Here is an 11,152-nt window from a genome sequence, read left to right as displayed (position 1 = left end):
TCCTCAGCCCCTGCTGGGAACCTCAGCCCCTGCAGGGTGTTCAGTGCCTCCTCCTTCTGGCTATACCTGTGACAAAGAAACTGGACAGAGAAGAGCGGGTCTCCTCTGTGCAGTACCCTATTTAGGGCAGGGTGACTTTCCTTCACCAATGGGGTGAATAGGAGGTGATCAGAACAGACATATTTGGACTTTTTCAACCATTTTATTCAGTATTATCCATTTAATTATCGTTGGGGGGGTTTTTGGTCATTTTTTGTTTTTTATGTTTAGATTAATCAATTTCTCCTCCTTTTATCACTCTAATGGTTTCAAAATCATACATCCTATTTGTTATATTTTGTTTGTCCTTACATTTTAATTTTAAATTTTCTAACAATATCAAGTTATAATCATTACTTATACTGTCTCTCAAAGAAGGTAAGAATCTTAACATACTCTTCCTTCTCTACTCCATACATCTTGTGTCCACAAATGATGAGTGTGTTTGAGGTTGTTATTTGTTTAATTTTAGTACTTATTTATTTCAAGCTGATAATAAATTCTCCTATATAAAGAATATATACTACTTTTTTTTACTATGGATTCTCATATCTTTTCTGTTTCTTGAGTACTTTGTGTGTGTGTTACTAGATAATTTTCTTAATACTTGCTTAATTAAAATTCATATTTGGTAAATTTTCTGCATACCTGTATGTCTGAAAATGTTTTCTTTTTGCTCTCTAAATAAAAAGTAGATTTCCACATACACCTGTGATGGGGTTTCTTGGAGCAGAGCAATGCCACACTTGCCTAAGATGTCCTTGGAAAACCAGATTAAACATTTAAAGTTCTCCTTGAAGACACAGGTTAGCCTTACGGATGGTCAGGACTTAAGGAGCAATGCAACTGGAGGGGCAGGAAACACGCTGAGCTGAGTCCACTCCCCCAAGGTCATTTGCTGTCTCTTAGTAGGTCAGTGGTGGGGAAGCATGCCAGAGGGGAGCGTCGAGGAGGTCTAGAAGGGGAAGGGAGCAGAGAGTTCAGCAATCTCGTGGGGCTTGTGAGACAGAGCCTGGAGTCAGAGGCTGCCCAGGTGGCCAGGACGTGAGAGCACGCGAGCCGAGAGAGGAGCCTGGCGCTCGGCAGAAGCTCTCTCAAGGGCTTGGCCAGTCCTTAGGCTGTGCAGTGCTCGGGGCAAATCGACAGTGGCTCAAAAGTTCACCTGAACTTTCAATGGTCTTTCTCTTTCTCTCACTTTACAAGAGTGAAAAAAAAGAAAATTGTAGGACCTGTGAATGAAGAGGGGGCTTGGCAAACATCCCAGGCTCATAGAGGGGATGTCAGGAGGGATAAGACCGAGGCTTTCAAAGTCTGACCCCAGCCTCAAGTCAGCTCAATCCCTGGTGTGAAGGGGACACGCCGGGAAAGGGGTGGATGTTCTGTGGAGGAAAACAGGAGCCTGCACAGCCTCTGCCGCCTTCCACGCATTCAGTCCAAATCCAGCTGAAAACCACAGCCATGGTCCATCAGGGATGGGTTTTCTTAACCACTGAATTTAAAACAACTGTGGCATAAATGTTTAATGACATAGGAAAAAATGGAGAATTTCCTGCAGAAAATTTTAGTCTAGAGAAAAATCTATGTGATAATCATAGAAATGTTAAATACGATATCTCAAATGTAAAGATAATAGCTAGGATTTAAGCAGCAGACTGGATGTAAGTAAGTCAAATTAAAGGTTGGTAGAAAATATTCAGAATGAAGTATGAGGTGACTAAAAAAGATAGAAAACAGAGAAAAGAAGTTGGAAGACATATTGGATACCAGGAAGTGGTCTAATATATGTTCAGTTTGAATCTCAGGAGAGTAGGATAGAGATAAAATTGGATAGAAGCAATATATGAAGAAATAAGAACTTTCCAAACTTGATGGACATAAGGCTACAGATTCAGGAAGTACTGCCATTACCAGGCAAAATAAATACTAACAAAACCATTAAAGGTACATCATAGTAAAATCTTGGTTAAAAAACAAAGAAAAGAGAACAATTCTAAAGCATCCAGAAAACAAAGACCTCACTTTAAAAAGTAGCAATGGTTAATTAGATTTATCACTAGAGATCATGGGAGCCAGAATTCAAAGGTATGGTAACTTTAAATTCTCAAAGAATATAAAGGCAAACCAAAAATTCAGACAAACAGAAAAAAGAAACATTTTGGTAATAAAGTTCCAAAAAGTAAATAAAACAATTCTGCAAATTAATAATGAATCAATTTAAAAAATTATGTAATTTTTCATTGTTTTCAATCATCCCTCTTTTATTCATGAAATGTCCTGTTTCAAATGACACATTTTTTAAAAAAAATTCTTTATTTATTTAATTATTTATTTATTTTTAAAAATTACATTTAAAAAATGAGGTCCCATTCAACCCCACCGCCCCCACCCCCCACTCCCCCCACAGCAACACTCTCTCCCATCATCATGACACATCCATTGCACCTGGTAAGTACATCTCTGAGTATCACTGCACCCCTAGTCAATGGTCCACATCATAGCCCACACTTTCCCATGTTCCATCCAGTGGGCCCTGGGGGGATCTACAATGTCCCGTAATTGTCCATGAAGCACCACCCAGGACATCTCCTCGTCCTGAAAACGCCTCCACATCTCATCTCTTCCTCCCATTCCCCAAACCCAGCAGCCACTATGGCTACCCTTCCCACACCCATTCCACATTTTCTCTGTGGACATTGGATTGGTTGTGTCCATTGCACATCTATGTCAAGTGGGGGCTTAGATTCCACATGGATACTGGATGCACTCCTCCTGCTTTCAGTTGTAGACACTCTAGGCTCCATGGTGTGGTGGTTGACCTTCTTCAACTCGATGTTAGCTGAGTGGGGTAAGTCCAATAAATCAAAGTGTAGGAGCTGAAGTCTGTTGAGGCTCTGGGCCTGGGTGTCATATTATCAGTCCAGAGATTCAAATCCCCTAAATATATCTAAAACCCCAGCACCAACTACAATTCCATTAAAGTAGCATGCGAGTCTTGTGAAAAGAGATCCCTCTGAGTCCAATTCCATCATGCAGAAACACCAGCTCCAGAGAAGGGCCATCTGCCATGGCAGTGAACCCCATCTGCCATGATCATAGAACCCGTAGGTCTCTTTATTCCTCAAAAGAACCAATACCTGGGGTTGTATCTACTTTATCTGTCTCTCAGACTCTGCTCATTTGTGCCTAAGGGCATTGCTTCTGACAACCTCCAGACTCTTTTTTAGAGACTTATAGCCTTATATTCTCATTTCTCCTTTCCATTTCCCCCTTACATTAGGTCAAACAGCATTTTGAAGTCATGTTATTATATGTAGACAGGGATATTCTGCTGATCCGCGTTGAACCTTTATTTATTTATTTATTTATTTTATTTTATTGACTTTGTAATAATATTACATTAAAAATATATATGTGAGGTCCCATTCATCCCCACCCTCCCACCCCACCTCTCCCCCCCCCCCCCCCCAGCAAAACTCCCTCCCATCATCATGACGCATCCATTCGATTTGGTAAGTACATCTTTGGGCACCTCTGCACCTCATAGTCAATGGTCCACATCATGGCCCATACTCTCCCCCATTCCATCCAGTGGGCCCTGTGAGGATATACAATGACCGGTGATTGCCTCTGAAGCACCATCCAGGGCAGCTCCATGTCCCAAAGACGCCTCCACCTCTCATCTCTTCCTGCCTTTCCCCATACCCATCAGCCACCATGTCCACTTTTCCCAATCCAATGCCACCTCTTCTATGTGGACATTGGATTGGTTGTGTCCATTGCACCTCTATGTCAAGAGGAGGCTCAGATTCCACATGGATGCTGGATGCAATCCTCCCACTTTCAGTTGTAATCACTCTAGGCTCCATGGTGTGGTGGTTGTCCTTCTTCAACTCCATCTTAGCTGAGTGTGGTAAGTCCAATAAAACAGATTGTAGGTGCTGGAGTCTGTTGAGGCTCAGGACCTGGCTATCACATTGTCAGTCCAGAGATTCAAATCCCCTAAATATATCTTAAACCCCAACATTAACTGCACCTCCAGCACATTAGCATGAAAGTCTTATGGAGGGAGATCCCATCTGAGTCCAGATTCATCACACTTAAACACCATTTCCAAAGAGGGGCCATCTGCATCTGACCTGGTAGTTAACCCCATCGGCCATGACCATAACTCCCATGGGTCTCTTTAGCCCTCAAAGGAACCAATATCTGGGGGTTATATCTGCTTTATCTGTCTCTCTGACTCTGCTCAGTTGTGCATAAGGGCAATCCTTCTGCCAGCCTCCAGACTCTTTTTTAGAAACTCGTAGCCATATAAACTCATTTCTCCTTTCCATTTCCCCCTTACTTTAGGTCAAACAGCATTTTAAAGTCATGTTATTTTATGTAGACAGGGATATTCTGCTGATCCGCATTGAACCTTCCATATAAGGTCATTTTCCAGTTGCATCATCAGTTGGTAGTTGATACTGGTCCCTCGGTGCCAGGGAGGCTCATCCCTGGGTGTCATGTCCCACACTGGGGGGAAGGCATTGCATTTACATGCTGAGTTTGGCTTCAAGACTGGCCACATTTGAGTAACATGAAGGCTGACAGGAGGAAATTCCCAGGCACAATGTTGCTCTAGGCCTTGTTCTTATTTTAGGCTTATCAGCTCACAAGCATAGTCATTAGCATCAGGTTGTTTATCTTTTTATTTTCAAGATATAGGAGTTTTTTATATATGCAAGTTATAAGTTTCTTATCAGATATATGATTGCCAAATATTTTCTCCCACTGTGTGGGCTCCCTTTTTACTTTCTTGACAAACTCCTTTGAGGTGCAGAAGGCTTTAATTTTGAGGAAGTCCCATTTATCTATTAGTTCTTTTGCTGCTCGTGCTTTTGGTGAGATATTCATAAATCCATTTCCTATTACAAGGTCCTGTAGATGTTTCCCTACACTGCTTTCTAAGGTTTTTATGGTCTTGGCTCTTCTATTTAGGTCTTTGATCCATCTTGAGTTGATCTTTGTATAAGGTGTGAGATGGTAATCCTCTTTCATTCTTCTACATATGGCTATCCAGTTCTCCAGACACCATTTGTTGAATAGGCCACTCTCTCCCAGTTGAGAGGGTTTGGTGGCTTTATCAAATATTATGTGGCTGTATATGTGAGGTTCTATATCAGAGCTTTCAATTCGATTCCATTGGTCTATGTGTCTCTCCTTATGCCAATACCATGCTGTTTTCACCACCGTAGCTTTGTAGTATGTTTTGAAGTCAGGTAGTGTGATTCCTCCAATTTCGTTTTTCTTTTTCAGTATGTCTTTGGCTATTCGGGGTCTCTTTCCTTTCCAAATAAATTTCGTAGTTAGTTTTTCTAGTTCCTTAAAGAAGGCTGTGTTGATTTTTATTGGGATTGCATTGAATGTGTAGATCAGTTTTGGTAGGATGGGCATCTTAATAATGTTCAGCCTTCCTATCCATGAACAAGGAATAGTCTTCCATTTATTTAGGTCTTCTTTGATTTCCTTGAACAATCTTGTATAGTTCTCGGTGTATAAGTTCTTTACTTCTTTAGTTAAATTTATTCCTAAGTATTTGATTTTTTTATTTACTATTGTGAATGGTATTTGTTTCTTGATTTCCTCCTGATCTTGCTCATTATTGGTGTACAGAAATGCTACTGATTTTTGCGCATTGATCTTATAACCTGCAACTTTACTAAACTCATTTATGAGTTCTAGAATCTTTGTTGTAGATCTCTCAGGGTTTTCTATGTATAGGATCATGTCATCTGCAAATAATGACATTTTGACTTCTTCCTTTCCAATTTGAATGCCTTTTATTTCTGGTTCTTGCCTCAGTGCTCGAGCAAGTACTTCTAAGACAATGTTAAATAGGAGTGGAGACAGTGGGCATCCTTGTCTTGTTCCTGAGTTTAGAGGGAAGGAGTCTAGAATTTCTCCATTGTACACAATATTGGCTTTAGGTTTTTCATATATACTCTTTATCATGTTCAAAAAATTTCCTTGTATTCCAATCTTTTGGAGTGTTTTTATCAAGAAAGGGTGCTGTATTTTGTCAGATGCTTTTTCTGCATCAATAGATATAATCATGTGATTTTTTTCCTTCAATCTGTTTATATGGTGTATTACGTTGATTGATTTTCTTATGTTGAACCATCCTTGCATACCTGGGATGAATCCCACTTGGTCGTGGTGTATAATACGTTTAATGTGTTGTTGAATACGATTAGCAAGTATTTTGTTAAGTATTTTTGCGTCTAGGTTCATTAGAGAAATTGGTCTGTAATTTTCCTTTCTTGTGATGTCTTTGTTTGGCTTTGGTACTAGGGTAATGTTGGCATCATAGAAGGAGTTGGGTAATGTTCTTTCTGTTTCGATTTTTTGGAATAGTTTCAGCAGGATTGGTGTCAGTTCTTTCCGGAATGTTTTGTAGAATTCACCTGTGAAGCCTTCTGGCCCTGGGCTCTTCTTAGTTGGCAGAATTTTAATAACTGATTCTATCTCTCTGCTTGTGATTGGTTTGTTAAGATCATCAATTTCTTCTTTTGTCAATATGGGCTGCTTATGTGTTTCTAGGAATTTGTCCATTTCCTCTAGATTGTCATTTTTGTTGGAATATAGTTTTTCAAAATATCCTCTTATGATAGTCTTTATTTCTGTGGTGTCAGTGGTGATATTGCCTTTCTCATTTCTTATTTTGTGTATTTGCATCTTCTCTCTTTTTTCTTTGTTAGTGTCGCTAAAGGTTTGTCAATTTTGTTAATCTTCTCAAAAAACCAGCTCTTGGTCTTGTTTATCTTTTCAAGTGCTTTCTTATTTTCTATTTCATTTAGTTCTGCTCTTTTCTTTGTTATTTCCTTCCTTCTTCTTCCTGTTGGGTTACTTTGTTGTTGTTTTTCTAATTCCTTCAAATGTGCAGTTAGTTCTTCAATTTTTGCTCTTTCTTCTTTTTTGATATATGAATTTATGGCTATAAACTTCCCTCTCAGTACTGCTTTTGCTGCATCCCATAAATTTTGGTATGTTGTGTTCTCATTATCATTTGTTTCAAGGTAGTCATTGATTTCTTTTGAGATTTCCTCTTTGACCCACTGTTTTTCTAAGAGTGTGCTGTTTAATTTCCAAATCATGGTGTGAAATCTGGGCTTCTGTCCCTTGCGAATCTCCAGCTTGACTCCACTGTGGTCAGAGATAATGTTCTGTATGATTTCAATATTTCTGAATTCGTTCAGCCTTTCTTTGTGGCCTAGCATATGATCTATCTTGGAGAATGATCCATGTGCGCTTGAGAAAAATGTATATCCTGCTGTGTTTGGGTGTAGCGATCTATATATGTCTATTAGATCCAGCTCCTCTAATATACTGTTCAGATGTTTTGTTTCTTTGGTGATTCTCTTTTGAGATGTTCTGTCCAGAGTTGATAGTGGTGTATTAAAATCCCCCACTATAATTGTAGATGTATCTATTGTTTCACTTAGTTTTTCCAGTGTTTGCCTGACGTATTTAGAGGCACCCTTGTTAGGGGCATAAATATTTATGATTGTTCGATCTTCTTGACAGATTTTCCCTTTCACTAAAATGTAGTATCCTTCTTTGTCTCTCACAATTGTTTCACATTTAAAGTCTATTTTGTCTGATATTAATATAGCTACTCCTGCCTTTTTTTGGTTATTGTTAGCTTGTATGATTGTTTTCCAGCCATTCACTTTCAATCTCCATGCGTCTCTGGGTCTAAGATGTGTCTCTTGTAGACAGCATATGGATGGGTCATATTTCCTTATCCAATGTCCCAGTCTGAATCTTTTGATAGGTGAGTTTAATCCATTGACATTCAGTGTTATTACTATCAAGGAATTATTTGTGTTAGCCATATTTTGATTGGATTTGTGTTTGTCATATTTTGTTTGTATATCTATTTTTTTTGTCTTTGTTGTTGTTGTTGTTGGTCTTATACTCTCCTCCAACTCTGCCTTTCCTGTTTTTTCCTTTCTTCCTGCAGAACTCCCTTTAGAATTTCTTGAAGGGGAGGTTTCTTGTTGGTATACTCTTTCAGTTTCTGTTTGTCTGTGAATATTTTGAACTCTCCATCATGTTTGAATGCTAGTTTAGCTGGATAGAGTATTCTTGGTTGGAAATGTTTTTCCTTTAGTACCTTGACTATATCATACCACTGCCTTCTTGCCTCCATGGTTTCAGATGAGAAATCAGCACTTAATCTAATTGAGCTTCCCTTGTACATGATGGTTTTCTTTTCTCTTGCTGCTTTTAGGATTTTCTCTTTGTCTTGAGCATTGGATAATTTGACAAGTATGTGTCTTGGGGTGGGCCTGTTGGGGTTTATGATTAGTGGAGTGCGCTGTGCTTCTTCGATATGCACATCTGTCTCTTTCAGTAGATTTGGGAAGTTTTCAGCCATTATTTCCTGAAACACTCCTTCTGACCCCTTTCCCTTCTCTTCACCTTCTGGAATGCCTATAATACATATGTTTGAGCGTTTTGCATTGTCATTCAGGTCCCTAAGTCCTAATTGGATTTTTTCTATCTTCTTATTGACCCCTTCTACTATCTGTTTGATTTCTGATGTACTGTCTTCCACATCACTAATTCTCTGCTCTGTCTCTTCTAGTCTGCTGATATTTGCTGCAAGTGTATTTTTGATTTCTTGAACTGTGGTGTTCATTCCCATCATATCTGTTATGTTTTTGCGTATGTCTGCAATTTCCCCTCCAAGTGATGTCTTCATGTTGTTAACCTCTTTCATTACTTCGTCAAATTTGTCGGTGATAAATGTTCTGAGATCTTTCATTGCTTGTGCCAAGTTTTGCTCCCCTTCGTGATTATTGGTTTGTTGATTGGATTCAGCCATGTTTTCCTGATTACTGGTTTGGTTTGTAGATTTTTGTTGCTTTCTGGTCATCTCTTTATCTTGACGGATTTAATCAGTTCCTTAGCTTCTTTGTCTGCTCTTGGAGGTTAATTAGCTGTTATTTTTGCATAGGTGTTATATCTTCTCTTTGTCCCTTTTTTCTTCTTATTCTAGTTTCTTGTTGTTGGTTAAGTTCACTTTAAAGGAAAGTATTAGTGTTGGGGAAAGGCAATTGTGTAAGCTAGGGAAAAGTGTAAAGTAGTATTGGTGATATATGTTAACAAAGCAAGAATATGAGATCTGGGAGGATGGAGGTTAGATTCATGTAAATTGTGTAGAGTTATAGCAGTAGGTAGAGTACCTATTATGAGGTAGATGATTGAATATGGGAGGAATATGGTATGAGCTAAAAAGCTATTGATTTCGTGAGAGAGGGAAAGAGAAAAGAAAGGTAATAGTTTCAAGAGTGGATAACAGACAGAAAACAAAACATAGGTATTAGAAATTAAGACTTAGACCCTTCGTGGATCGAAGAAAGGGAGGTGGGAGGTGGAATATAGGAGAGCCAGTAGATGGTGACGGATATCAAGATGTAGGGGAAAGAGGATAGTGTAGGTAGCCTAAATCAGTTCACAGAGAAATGAGGCAGTGAAGGATGAGAAAACCCAGCGAATGTGAGGTGTTTCCTGCCGAACCTATTGTATAATTGAGTTAAAATAAACTAAGTAGAATATGAGGGATAAGAGGGAGAGAGACAACAGAAAAAAAGGGGAGAGAAAAAAAAAGGGGGGGGAGGAAGGGACGAGAGGAAGAAAGGAAAAGAGGGTGGGCAAGGGGTGGGGGAAAGAATGAAAAACAAAACAAAACAAAACAGATATACACGAACCAGAATTAAAACACCCACTACACAGCACCTACCACACACAAAAAAAACCCTTAAATAACTGAGTAAAAAAAGACTTTGGGGGATACGCTGTGAGAGAAGACTAGGGGATAATGCGGTGTTAGCAATCAGGAAATTGAAAAAAGTAAAGAATAAGTCACAATGAAAATAAAAACAAAACAAAATGAAATGATAAAGAAAAAACACCAACGTTGAAGGCTAGGGCATTTAAGGACCTCAGATGGACCTCAGTGCGTGATGGATTCAGGAATGGAAAGTCTGAGATAATGAGGACTCAAGAGGTGTGAGTCTCTGTAGCGTGGGCCACCAGAATTTAGGGAATTCAGACCTGGCAGCCTCCAATCTGGTCAACAGGAAGCCTTGGAGCCCCGCAGTGTAACACAGCCCTCAGGGATCCCCCCAGCTGGGTGCCAACCCTATGGGGGAAGTCAGATCCGCAAACTCTATATTGTGACTGAACCCTGCAATTCATTTACTTTGCTGGACTCCTTAGTATGTTATCTTTCACTTCAGCTTTTGGACAGCTCCCGTCCTGTGATTCCAAACCACTACCACTAGAGGGCGCCTCTACAACGCAGCCACTTTACTAGTACAGATCCGAAGCCCGGCCTGTGACGCTGAAAACAGATTCGAAAACCGGAATTCTCAAGCTTCGCAGAATATTCCCTAATATTCTGCTTCCAGACGTGTCCCTCCCCCTTGCCGCAGCCTAGAACAATTTTCCAATTACTTCTCTTTATTGCCTACAGCCTATTTGGGTTGGAGAACGGTTGCCAGGCTTTTGGGGGCGGGGCTTCAGGCGGAAGGGCTATTGTTTACATTCTCACTCAAAAGTTTCTCCCGCTTCACAACAAAACACCGTCTATCTTCCCAAATCGATCCACAAAGGCGATCTGTCACATCAATCTGTCAACAGTTTGCCCAGAGCTCGCAAACTCCTTAGTCCTTCAGAGCCATCCAAAAGCGGAACCCCAGGACAGGACCGCGGTTCCCCCCACCCCCAACAGGGAGGAGCCCGTGCGCGGGTCTCACCTGCGGGCAATAGAACCCAAATTATATCTACTAGACCAATCCTCTCCATTACCTTTCCACCCGAATGATGTCCCTGCACTTCTGCCCTGCAAAAATCCCGAAAAAGCCTCGCCTTGGAGAACCTGCAGCTGCACCCAGCCGTCTCTTCCCGGGACAGACCACAAAGGCAAGTTCACTCAGCGACCATCTTGTCTCCTCCTCCCGTGTTGAACCTTTAATTCAAGGTCCTTTTCTAGTTGCATCTTCAGCTGATATGTGGTAGTGATCCCTCGGTGCCAGGGAGGCTCATCCCCGGGTGTCATGTC

This window comes from Dasypus novemcinctus, chromosome 6, assembly GCF_030445035.2.
Source record: "Dasypus novemcinctus isolate mDasNov1 chromosome 6, mDasNov1.1.hap2, whole genome shotgun sequence".
Lineage (NCBI taxonomy): Eukaryota > Metazoa > Chordata > Mammalia > Cingulata > Dasypodidae > Dasypus > Dasypus novemcinctus.
Note: the sequence above shows the minus strand (reverse complement) of the source record.